We start from the raw sequence: 12,932 nt of genomic DNA, 5'->3' as shown, positions 1-12,932 counted from the left end.
AGGTTCAACCTCCAGGTTAAAAGGGGAGACAAATAAATATACCTTGGGATAAAAAGGGGGGTTTATTTTTAGGGAAAAAAAAAATAAATCGCTGAAAATCCCCCATTCATTTACATGGGGAAAAGTGAGCCAGAATCAGTATTCTTACCCTACTCTCATCCAACATGTTCTGTATAACACCCTGTGGCATCCATGCTGAACTTCTCAAGGCTGGTGGAAATGCTGCACTCGTGTCGTTGCATGCAGTTTTGTGCTCTGCCTGGAACACAGGCATCATCTCAACTGATTGGAAGAGGGGCCTTGTTGTTCCTCTCTGGAAAGGGAAGGGTGATCGCCAAGACTGCAACAACTACCGGGGGGTGACGCTGCTCTCAGTGCCGGGCAAGGTCTTTGCTCGGATAATTCTTGATAGGGTTCGCCACCATCTGCTTGAGCACCAGCGTCCAGAGCAGTCAGGCTTTACACCAAAGAGGTCAACGATTGACCGTATCCTTGCTCTTTGTGTCCTCACCGAACGCAGACGAGAGTTTTGGCAGGGGCTGCTTGCAGCCGATATTGATCTCTGTAAAGCGTTCGATTCAGTGAATTGGGATGTCCTCTGGAGGATTCTTGGTCTTCGTGGGGTGCCACCAAAACTGATCGATCTGATGTCTGAACTCGACTCTGGTACTGAGAGTGCTGTCAAGTGTGGTGGTACCATCTCTGACTTATTTCCAGTTGTTACTGGAGTTCGTCAGGGGTGTGTACTGGCCCCCACACTTTTCAGCACTTGTATGGACTGGATTTTAGGGAGGATGTTGGAGAGATCAAGCTGCGGTGCATCGTTTGGGAATGTCAAGATCTCGGACCTTGATTTTGCAGATGATGCAGTCATGTTTGCGGAGACTTTAGATATCCTTTTGGGGGCCCTCGAGGTGCGGAATGAGGAGTCGGAGCCGCTGGGATTACGGGTTTCTTGGGTCAAAACTAAGATCCAGGCTTTCCGTGACATCTTGGATGCTGCTGTCCTGTCTGTGTCTGTTTGTGGTGAGGATGTTGAGGTCGTGGAGAGATTCACTTACCTTGGCAGTGATATTCATGTCTCTGCTGGCTGTGAGTCAGAGGTCAATAGACGTCTGGGTCGGGCCTGGGGAGTCATGGATTCACTGGATCATGGGGTGTGGCGCTGCCGGTACCTGTGCGGGAGGACGAAAGTCCGAGTCTTCAGGTCCTTGGTACTTCCAGTCTTGCTCTATGGATGCGAGACTTGGACTCTGACCAAGGATCTGAGATGGAGACTTAATTCCTTTGGTACCAGGTCTCTTCGGAGAATCCTTGGCTATCGCTGGTCGGATTTTGTGTATCTGTATCTGCATTTATGCAAGGACTAGTTCGATGCACTTGTCCATGGTAACTATATTGCATGGGCAATATTAAAGAAAATGCCTTTGTCTAAATGGGAAATCTCAGTTGGTATTATGTAAGTAATTTACTGCAAGAAGTCTATGTCATGGAAAAAATAAAATAAAATAAAATAAAATAAATGAAGTGCGTAGTGGATACTGCAATGGATCGCAATAGCTCGCCATCATTTGTAATGGAATGCAATAAGAAGACATCCAATTATCCTACTCGAGATTTGTCTTATGAGGATGCTGTGAGCCCACATTCGTACAATAGCTTCGAAAGTTTGTTTGATGAAAGTGCCACTGCCGATATGTCTGACAGTGAAATGGATGAAATTTTGTTAGATATGTCTAATACAGAGAATCCAGATATGTCTGGTAGTGAAAACAATTAAAACTTGCTGGCCTTCTCAATAAGAAGCAGGTTAATCGGGGGAATGCTATCATCCTGCTTGCTCAGCCAGACGTATATGTCCGCATTCTGCGCAGTATTCCCACGGTACCCTCTCGGTGACCCACTGTGCATCCCATCTGGGGTGGGGGCACCTGTTTTGGATCTTCACGATTTCAGCATCTATTGCCTGAAAGGTGTGAAGAAGGTTCCTTTTCTCTCTTATTCTTGCATTCCCTAATCCCTCGGCGTACTTCGAAGACGACCTGGTTGTTGAGCTTTTGATGCATCATTGGCTGAGACATAGTATCACCTCTCTATAAAAGGTAGGGGATGGGTCTCAGAGCCAGAATCCCTTTTCATGCAACAAGGTACGTACGGTGCACGTTCAACTGCACCGGATACAACTTTTTTGCTTTGCTAAAGCAAAACAAAAGAGGCAGGGGGTGGGTGTCTGAGCCAGGACCCCTTTTAGTATAACAAGGTACATATAGTGCACATTCAACTGTGCCAGATGCTACTTTTTGCTTTGCTCTCGCAAAGCTGCAAGAGCTGGAAGCTGTAGTAGCAGCAACTTGCATCTTTTTTGCTTTGTACTAGCTCTTCGTTGAAGATAAAGTTGACCTCCGGAGTCCCTAGCAGCTCCTCTCGTAGACGTTGGGGCATCCACACTCGGGCGTGCTCCCTCTCCTGGTTCTCAAGATCTAGGATCATGCTAGGTCCGATAGATGTCTCAATAGTTTTCTTCTCCCTGATCCTGTATACCCTAAGGGGCAGGTCTTGCCACTTGCTTGGCTGTTGCACTTCGCTAAAGCCACCACTCTGGCGGTTGAAGTCTTTGCTCTTTGGCCATTGAAGGTCTTCGCTTGCTACTGCACTATACTCTTCTATGGTAGCCATGAAAAATTGGAATACTAAGGAGTTTACCAAGTCTCAATGAAAATCTCGGTGGCTCATGTCAGACCTCTATTCCCTCAAGACACCTATAATCATTTCAAAAGGTATGGGTCTCGAAGCATTCCAAGAGCCCTGGAGCCCTCCTAGCACAAGGTGGCCCAGAAATATCATTTCCTATACTACTGAGGAGGGAATTCAGCCTTGTTTTTTTTAGGTCAACGGAGAGTGGAGAAGTTATTAAAGAAGGAACTGATGATGTAATTGTGATTGGTAAAGCCTTGAGGTCAAAGGAAGATCTTGAGGTCAAAGTAGATAGCGAGGAGTGTGATATAGTTGCAGTAAGTGAGAAGTGGGTTAAGGAGGAGAGTAACTAGAAAACAGGATTACAAAGCTACGCAGTGTATCGGTATGATAGGAAAGAGAAAATAGGAGGAGGAGGAGGAGGAGGAGGAAGAGAAGGAGGAGGAGTAGCAATCTGGGTGAAAGACAGCATTGCGTCGAGAGAAAGAAGTGACATTAAGTTGGGAATTAATGCAGAAGAGTTATGTATGGTTAGAGATCAGAGATTGTAAAAACAGTAAGATACTGGTAGGATGCTTTTATGGGGCTCCAGGTGTGAAGGAAGAGGAGGAAGGAGGAGTACATGAAGAATTCAAAAGGGCATGCGGAAAGGGAAGAGTATTGATTATGGGGGATTTTAACTTGCAGGGATAAATTGGGTCCGGAAAGGGCAGAGCAGAGGATTTCCAAGATCTAGTCTAGGATCGCTTTTGAACCCAATTTGTAGATAAGCCCACCAGGGAGAGTGCAATGCCCAACCTCCATTTCAGTAACGATCCTAATATGGTGGAGGTAGGGGAGCATTTTATGATCAAGTGACGATAACATCATGTGTGCAATGTGGTCGCTGCTAGACTACCCTTATTCTTGGGTGGTCGCTAGACTACCATTATTCTCAGGTTTTTCGTCTGTCTGTATGTTTGTATGTTTGTTGGTTGGTCGCTAGAGTACCCTTATTTTCACTTTTTCTGTCTGTATGTTTGTTTGTATGTCTGTATGTCTGTATGTAATGGACAGCTCTGGAGGCCAGAGGAGTCAACCGATTTTGATGAAACTTGACAGGTAGGTTCATACTAGGATGGAGTTCTATGCTTTTGAGCACCGTTACTATGGACACAACCGTTGCCTAGCAATGGGACTTTGAAATTTTGAAAAATCATAAAAAATTTATTTTTTCGAAAATCAAAAATCAGCTTCCAGGTTTTTATGCGCACTATAATCAACCTCTTTGTCAAACATTTTCAGCCCGATTCCTCAAAAACTGTATGACTAGTATGCAATTATGTAGCGACCACCCATGTCGCCTACGCTTGTCTGTTTGTTTGTATGTAATGGACAACTCTGGAGGCCAGAGGAGTCAACCGATTTTGATGAAACTTGACAGTTAGGTTCATACCAGGATCTAGTTGTATGCTTTTGATCACCGTTGCTATGGACGCCACTGTTGCCTAGCAACAGGACTTTGAAATTTTTGAAAAAATCCTAAAAATATTTTTATATATACATTTTTCGAAAATCAAAAATCTGCTTCCACGCTTTTATGTGCACTATAATCAACCTCTTTGTCAAAAAATTTCAGCCCAATCCGTCAAAAACTGTATGACTAGTATGCAATTATATAGCGACCACCCATGTCGCCTACGGCTTGTTCTGTTATACTCCAGTCAGTTGGCATGAAAATCGTGACCTGCCAGATTAAGGCATGAGATTTGGCACAAATGATGTATGGGTCATCCACAATCATTTATCTGGTGCCTCTACTAAATGACCTGGTTTCCCAGAAATTCAAGATGGCCACCTAAAACACAAATGTGTCCATTTTGGCTGGTATTGGAGCTAAAATATCACACAAAGTTGCAAAACACGTGTTTGGGGGAATGACCCATACATTTATATTTAATGTGTTTTTCAACAATCAAAGATGGCCGCCATTGTTGATTATATACCTGCATATCAAAAGTTTTAATATCTCAATCTTCAGCCAGGCTGAAATATTCAAGATTGCACGGATAATACGAATTGCTGGTTGTAGAACACTGACGTTGCAGCGTTTCAATCAATTACGTTTCCATAATGCAACAAGTGATAATTCAATATGGTGGCCAAAATGAACACGTCTATTCATTTTGAGATTGTGATTTACGTACATGTACATTGCGATATGATATGAACATCATTAAATAGTTGACTTGGTGAGGATTCATTGATACTATTTTATCTTCACCGTCAAACCTGAAATACAATCCTGACCAAATCAAGTCACGTTATAGATCATGTACTTCGATCTATGACAGCCTCGTTTACACCTTACACGACTAGTTAATGCCGTAATTCTACACACCGTTCTTGCACATCAAAAGACTTCACAACTAAATGTCAAATGACAATCACAGGTTTATTATGCACAGTTTCCACAACACTGGCATTGGGCTGTCCACTCCAGTCAGTTGTTCTTGCAGACACACTTACATGTACACAGGGGCTCAGTCTTACATCCACATTTTATGAGTTCTCTCCAGTTTTTTGTGGCTTCTGGGAGTGTCATCCACACTGGTTTCCAGCTGTCCTCAGATTTTGTCCAGCCAAAGGCTTCTGGACTCAGTGCGTTTTGCTGGCTCTTCAAGCTCGCTAACCAGATGTTGGCTTGATAGATACATCAGTTAGTGTGTTGGATAAGTACAAGCTGTGTTGGTGGAAGGTTTTCCATTCCAAAAAATCTTTTACCATGAAATAAAAGCTCTTGTCTCAGGTCATTTACACTCTCAAGCATGCGTGAACCATTCATGGGGCGGAACGTGAACTGTTCTATCAAAGCAAAGGGCACCGATTTGTCATCCAATGGTCGAAACGGATCCTGCTGTGGAAAAGGAAATCCATCTGTTGGTGCAGTGAATGCCTTCATATCTTCCACAGATATTGCTTTCCTCTTCCACAGAATTGTGACGTGGTGTCGGATCCTGTCAAGGCATGGAAAAATGGAAGGCTGCGTGACTTGTTTTCGCCAATATCTTGAATGATAGAGTTGGCATGCTGATATCAGAAATGTTTCTCTTTGCCGAGAGCTACCCACAGCTGAGTATCAGGGTATGCAACGTAAGCTCAGAGATGATATTCTCCGTCGAATCTCCAGAACATCTGTATCCACTGTACTGATCATAACTGTAGTTGCAACTCTTTGGACAGCATCTTGGACATGGTGACACGTTCTTGTGTCGGCTTCCTTGTGGTCGGAGTTTAGCATAACATTGCTAATGCTCGATGCAACAGATTGACCAGAGGTGATATCGACTTCTTTGCCATCTGGGTAGTCACAGGTCACCATGTCTTCAGTGAGGCGAACAAAGAATTCTTCCTAATTGTTGGAATCCTGGAGGAAGGAAGCAAAGTTTACAGCTATCTTTGTCTGGAGTGACACCTTTCTCCTCATACCCATCCTTCTCTTCTCTCAAGTGGCATCCTTGAGACCTTATCCTGGCAGTTCGACTTTTTTCTCTTCCTTATGGTTGGTCTCTTCATTTGTTTTTGTGTTACTCTCGACTCCTTTCAAATGTTGAGCTGGTGAATTTTAGGTGACACATTTTGTGCCACTTAGCACTATTCTTCAGAAAGTCAGTGGCACTCCAACGACCTTGAAGATCCAAATCAACTGGCAGTGCATCAGGTTCCTGAAAGGACTACATTCTTTCGGAAATATTCATCGGTTTTCAGGACTTCCTCGGTGTGTTGAGATTATATGTATAACAAGCTACTGGCAAAAGTTATGTAACCCTACAGTGTCAATGTATGTTTGTTCTGTGATTAGCAACTCCCTGGAAGCATGCGAAGTCCTCGTGCATGCACAATAAAAAGGAGGCCTTGACGTCGAGGCCGTATTGTAACATGGCGTGTTGTCAGACTCTGTCCGGATTGCGTGAGCAATCCAGTGAATAAGTACTTGCATTGCGGCTATCGAGGTGCAACACGCTCGGGAGTTTTATTCTCAGTGCATTTCAGGTTATCGTCAGTCTTCCCACAAATGATGCAACAATCCGAGTGCATTATCTGCAAAAAAAAAAGGAAATGTCTCATTGGGGATATTTACTTCCCATAATTGTCATCAATTTATCCCATACTACACCTGTTTGAAGTATATTAATGCTCAAATGATGATTCGATGCATATATTTGAATTCTACTCCCTCAAAAACCTATTTAAAAAAAAAATTAAAAACCTATTTTTATTCAAAACCTAAAGCCTCTTCTGCCAGAATAGATAGTGGTGACTTTGTATGCGTGCTGCCAACTTGGACGCCATCTTGGATTTCTGGGAATCTAGGTCACACATTCCAGGCACACACAATTTCGATGAAACTTGACCACACCATTTATCAACCCAGCATGTGCCAAAGTTGTTTCACGGCATGAAAAAAATTGGGCCTTTGGGGGGTGTTTGGGGAGGGGGAGGGAGCGGGGGCCCAAAATGGGTATTTGCTTTCTTTGCAGAAACTACACGTGCAATTCCAATGAAACTTGACCGCGACCTTCATCGTCTGTGATGTACCAAAGTTCGTTCATGGCGTTAACAACCAGAGTTGGTGTCAAAGCCACCCAATGCTCGCCTGTTTATACATTTATCGTTTTAAAAACACTGGTCTAAGAATATTTTTTCTAAAGCATTGCAGTGAAATCTGATCCAAATAATTACAAAGCAATATCTGTATTTGTATATTGTAATCAGTAAAAAAAATAGTGTGGTAGATAAAAACAGAAAGGAAAAAAAATGAAAACATGAACATGACAAAATCTACTGATGTTGCGGGTTTTCTCAATGACGCGTTCAGGCCAAATCAAGTTGTTGTCGTCAGTCTCCAGTCTATGTTTAGATTCACATTAGGTTTCAAAACTGGTTTTGTCTCTTCATGAATTAAAAACTCACTGTAAAAGTCCTCTTCCTGCAGAAAGTCAACTAATTTTCCTGACTCATCGCAGAGAGGTTATTCTTCTTACTTGGATCGACGTCGTTATTTATCTCTATGGTATTTATATTTACGTTTATTACCTTGCATTGTTAACCGAAACTTGAAAAACGTAGAATGAGTGAGGTAAACCACAGCTGAGCTAGAAAAAGTTCAATCCACACTCCAAGTGTCTCACCTGATCGCCGCGGCTGTTTGTGTGTTTCCCTGCTTTCTTCAGTGATGAGTTTGCGACCTCAGAATATATTTAGAGAGATATTGATTTGGTAAGAGTACGGTATGAAGAAACAAGAGGTCCACACGAGGAATTCAAAACTCACAGAGGGGTGAACTTTCTCGCTGCAAAAAGTCAACAAAGGCTTTCAGAGGTAGGAAATGCCAATGGCATGGATGGTCGGGGTGTTTCTATTGTTCAGATTAGACTCAAAGCAAGATCGATCACTTTTTGTGGCTAATTTTCGGACGTTTTTGCGCTTGGTTTTTTTGTGCAACATCTGCGGCTTATAAACCAGTGCGGCTTGTGTGTGTTTAAATTCCATTTTTTAAAATTTAGGGGATGCGGCTTATATAACGATAGGCTCAATGGTCCGAATTTTATGGTACTTGCCTTGCCATGAGAAATGCATCTAAAAGAAAAAGTAATATGTAGTGTTGGGAGTTCGAGTGCGGACAGGAACGGATGGAAAACAGCATCCCGGTTGCCATGGCAACAACTTTAGATGACGAACGTATGTCGCAACACAACGGCTCCACAGTCTGTACCTATGTACCAAATATGAAACGTGAAAGTTGAAAACTTTGGGGGTTAGAGTGCGGACAGGAACAGACGGACAGACAGACAGACGGACGACAGGTATAACATAATACGCCCCGATATATGTATATATATATATATATATATATATATATATATATATATATATATATATATATATATGTATATATGTATATTGTTGCGGTTGTGGAAATTCGCAAACCACCATTCAGGTCCCGTAGGTGAGATAGCTCTGTAAGTACATGTGTAGTTAGCCCCAAACCCATTGTTTAGAGGGAATAAATGTGATTCATTCGGGCTGCGACTCTTTGAGATAGCCGTTTTTCTGTTCTATCTTTATTTTGAACCAACCACGCTTCAACCGCCATCACACAACAACCACCAACCACAACGCCGCTTCACAACAACAACGCCAACAGCCACGATCTTTACCTTCACAACTCGCTCCCGCAAACATCGCATCACCGCCATTCCAAACGGCACCATGGCCATAAACCACCACCATAAACCCTCCACCACCTTCACCTCTCTCCTTCTGCGGCCATTCCCGCACCACCTGTGAGCACCGAGCGTAGGGCTGTCCTGGGCTCGGACAAGACACGCGCCGAGCCGCGAGTGCAAAATGCGGCCTTTCCGAGGAGAATTCGGATCAGGAATGCTACACGCCCACTTCTGATCCGTCCAATCAGCAAGCGCGGAGGGATTTGGCCCCGCCTCCAGGCGCGTCTGTGTGGAATCGAGATATGCAAATTATAGGATCAGGGGAGATTCGCGCCCCTTTTTCTCCGTCCAATGGGCGAGCGTGGCTCCGCCCCCGAGCTCGTTCTGATCCAGAAATTTGCATATGGGTTCTCCTGCCGGCCTATAAAGCGCCGAGCGCAGGGCGAATCTGGGCAGAGTCGGTTTGAGCAGAGTCGGCCTTGGAAGAGCGGAGAGTCGGCCTTGGAAGAGCGAAGAGCGAAGAGCGAAGAGCGAAGAGCGAAGAGCGGAGAGCGGAGAGTGGCAGAAAGGCAGAGTCGGTTTTGGAAGAGCAGAGAGTGGCAGAAAATCGAAGAGTTTTGAGGCAGAGTTGGGTTGGAGCTCGGACTGGAGTCGGGAGGTGAGGGCGTCTAGGTGGTTTGCTGCAGTCGGCTGAGGAGAATTGGGGGAAGAGTCCGAGGAGCTCGGGTCCGAGGCAAGGAAGACGGCCTTCGGCGACGAGTTCGCGGTGGAATCGCTCGTCACGGGACCCAAGCAAGCCAGCTATACTCTTTCACCAGAGCATCAACAATTCCCCCTTTTCCCCGCGCTGAGATAGTGCGAAAAGGGGGCCCCGTTCCCACCCCACTCCAAGCAGTGCCAACGAAACCCGCGAAGGAGCACGAAGTCGGGGCACCGCCACGCTGCCACATTTGCAGCTCATCACAAAGACACGGGTAGGACCCACCCGGTCTCGCGGACCTGACCGCTCTTTCAGGACCCGCGCAAATATTGGCCCACAGGCCCCGTCTGCCCCCTTGTCTTTGAGGGTGGCCTTTTCTTTTGTTTCTGTGTAAACGTGTGTGTGTGGCGCCAGTCTGGTGAAGTAAAACTGTGTAAGTGTTGCCGTGTGTCGGTCTTATTCGGTAGTATCTCTGCATCATTGTTTCTTTTGTTACATTTGCTTTTTGTGCATAATTGTTTTAATTGTATTTGTGTGCTCTCCGTGTGCCGCGGAATAAATGTGCATCATGTTGAACTGTTTTCCCGTTTCGCTTCGTCTTTTCTTTAATTGAATCTCCATCTTGCTTCACGTAAAGGGTTGGTAGTGGGCTTAATGTTCTTCTTTCAGCTGCTCCCGTTAGGGGTCGCCACAGCGGATCATCCGTTATGATCCGCATACTGATTTGGCAAAGGTTTTACGCCGGATGCCCTTCCTGACGCAACCCTGGTCGCCTCTTACGACACAGGGATAAGGATTGGGTTTCGCCATGATTCCGGGCTGCCCTACACCCTCTCATAGCGTGGCCCAGCGCAGAGCTCCCGTCCTCAAGCGATCCTCCAACCCAAGCCTCCGAGTAGCCGGATTACAGGCGCACGCCACTACGCCCGGTTGGTAGTGGGCTTAATACGCCCGATAATTAATCGGAACCGTCGAGGCCGACGATAACACCGCTCTGTTCGATAAAAAAAATCGAAATTTTGTTGAAAAAAAAGTTGCAAACATTTTTTTCTCTTACAATTTTTTTTTTGGGGGGGTGGGGGTTGGAAATCACTTAAAACATGTAGAAATGCAAAAAAAAAAAATTCTCTAACAATTATTTTTTTGGGGGGTGGGGGTTGGAAATCACAAAACGTAGAAATGCAAAAAAAATTTTTTTTCTCTAATTTTTTTTTTGGGGGTGGGGGTTGGAAATCACTTAAAACATGTAGAAATGCAAACAAAATTTTTTTTTCTCTGGTTGGGGGGGGGGGTTGGAAATCACTGAAAACATGTTGAAATGCCCCAAAAAAATTTTCTCTAACAATTTTTTTTGCGGGGGGTCGAAAATCACTTAAAACATGTTGAAATGCAAAAAAAAAAATTTTGCTCTAACAATTTTTTTGGGGGGGGGGGTTGAAAATCACTTAAAACATGTAGAAATGCAAAAAAAAAAATTTTTCTCAAACAATTTATTTTGGGGGGTGGGGGTTGGAAATCACTTAAAACATGTAGAAATGCAAAAAAAATATTTTTGCTCCAACAATTTTTTTTTGGGGGGGGGGGGGTTGAAAATCACTTAAAACATGTCTCCTCTTCTTCTTCTTTCGGCTGCTCCCTTTTAGGGGTCGCCACAGCGGATCATCCGCATGATCCGCATAGTGATTTGGCACATGTTTTACGCCGGATGCCCTTCCTGACGCAACCCTGGTCGCCTCTTACAACACAGGGATATGGTACACCTATTTTAACCGGGGTATACACCGGCCCAGTACACTGGTACTCATTTTGCTGACCTCGGAAGGATGACAGGCTGAGTCAACCCCCTGGTGTATTAATTCAGTGACCCAAGGGGACTTGAACTCAGGACCTTTTGGATCCTAAGCCGCTGCCCTAACCACTGCGCCAACACCAGGCTCCACTTAAAACATGTAGAAATGCAAAAAAAACATTTTTTTCTCTAACAATTTATTTTGGGGGGTGGGGGTTGGAAATCACTTAAAACATGTAGAAATGCAAAAAAAAAAAATTTCTCTAACAATTTTTTTTGGGGGGGGGGGGACCAAGTCCAAAATCTAATGGCATGATCGTTGAACCATACCTAACCCCCCCCCCACCAAGTTTTGTCGAAATCCGTCGAGGAGTTTTTCCGTAATACAAAAAATTTAACATTTTCACGCTCATGCTGGGGGTATCGCTATAGCTCTCTGTTCTTCGAACAGGTGAGCTAAAAATTAAAAAGAGGACCACTGGATCGGAAGCTTATTTGGGCCCCGTCCTAATGCTGTAACCCAAATTTGATAGCATTCTGACTGGTGGATATGGTGAGGAAGATTTTTGAAGAAATTTACTAAGTCGGCCATTTTGACATCCCTAAAGTCATGTGACCGGAATGAGCTTTGCGATTCCTGTTACCAGTCAGGAGAGGAAAGTTGGTGCAAAAAAAATTGGGTCTGGGGGGGTCTATGGAAGGAGTTTATGGGGTTTCCCCCCAAAATATGGATTCAGATGAAACTTAGTGGACATGTTTGGTGTGTGACAAGGACTAATTGATTCGATCTTGGTGTTGATTTGAATCCGGATCCTGATACGAGAATATTTTTAAGTGATTCTTCGTCATTGACAGACGGGGCCAAAAACGACGTATAGCATGATATCTCAAAAAGTTATGGACGAGTTATGATAAAACTCGGTGGATGAGTTGGTTCGGTGACAAGATCAAGGTGATTCGATTTTGGTGAAGATCCAGATTCAGATCCGACCTATCAGTGGCAAACAAAATGTAAACTATTCAGCTTGGCGGAGGTATGCTCCCTTCCGAGTGCCCAACCGTTTCGCCAAGTGTCACACTCTGTATGAGTGATTTTTCATTTTTACTTTCTTTTTTCTGCTCTCCCACAATTTCTGAGCTGAATCAATTTACAAGCTTTATTTTGGAGCCGGTTGGGACTTTTGAGATTTAAATTTCGGATTAATAATGGGAATAATAGTATGCAGGGTTGACAATTTTTTTTGACACGACCTAATTTTTAAGGTCATGACCCAATTATATATATTTCAACATTTTTCACCAAAACTCAACCAAGCTCTGCATCATCAGAACGGAATTGCCCTCTCCAGATGGGGTAGTGACGTGTATTTACATCAGACGACCTGTGTGTCGAGTAAGTGAAAAGCTGTGAGACGACGACGACGACGACGACGACGACGACGACGACGACGACGACGACGACGACGACGACGACGACGACGACGACGACAGACGACGTTTAAACTCTCAAAATACCACCGGGGTGTATCTTCGAGCTTGG

At 44.2% G+C, this 12,932-nt stretch overlaps 1 pseudogene; it reads right to left on the bottom strand.

Annotated features, from left to right (window-relative positions):
- Nucleotides 1–10,393: 10,393 nt before the first annotated feature.
- On the bottom strand, nucleotides 10,394–10,534 carry LOC147009401 (signal recognition particle RNA; annotated as a pseudogene).
- Between the last annotated feature and the right edge of the window lie 2,398 nt (nucleotides 10,535–12,932).

The sequence above is a fragment of the Eptatretus burgeri genome, chromosome 17 (genome assembly GCF_056783735.1).
Source record: "Eptatretus burgeri isolate ZD-2024b chromosome 17, Ebu_testis_v1, whole genome shotgun sequence".
NCBI classification, from domain to species: domain Eukaryota; kingdom Metazoa; phylum Chordata; class Myxini; order Myxiniformes; family Myxinidae; genus Eptatretus; species Eptatretus burgeri.
Note: the sequence above shows the minus strand (reverse complement) of the source record. Positions and strands in the feature narration are given on the sequence as shown.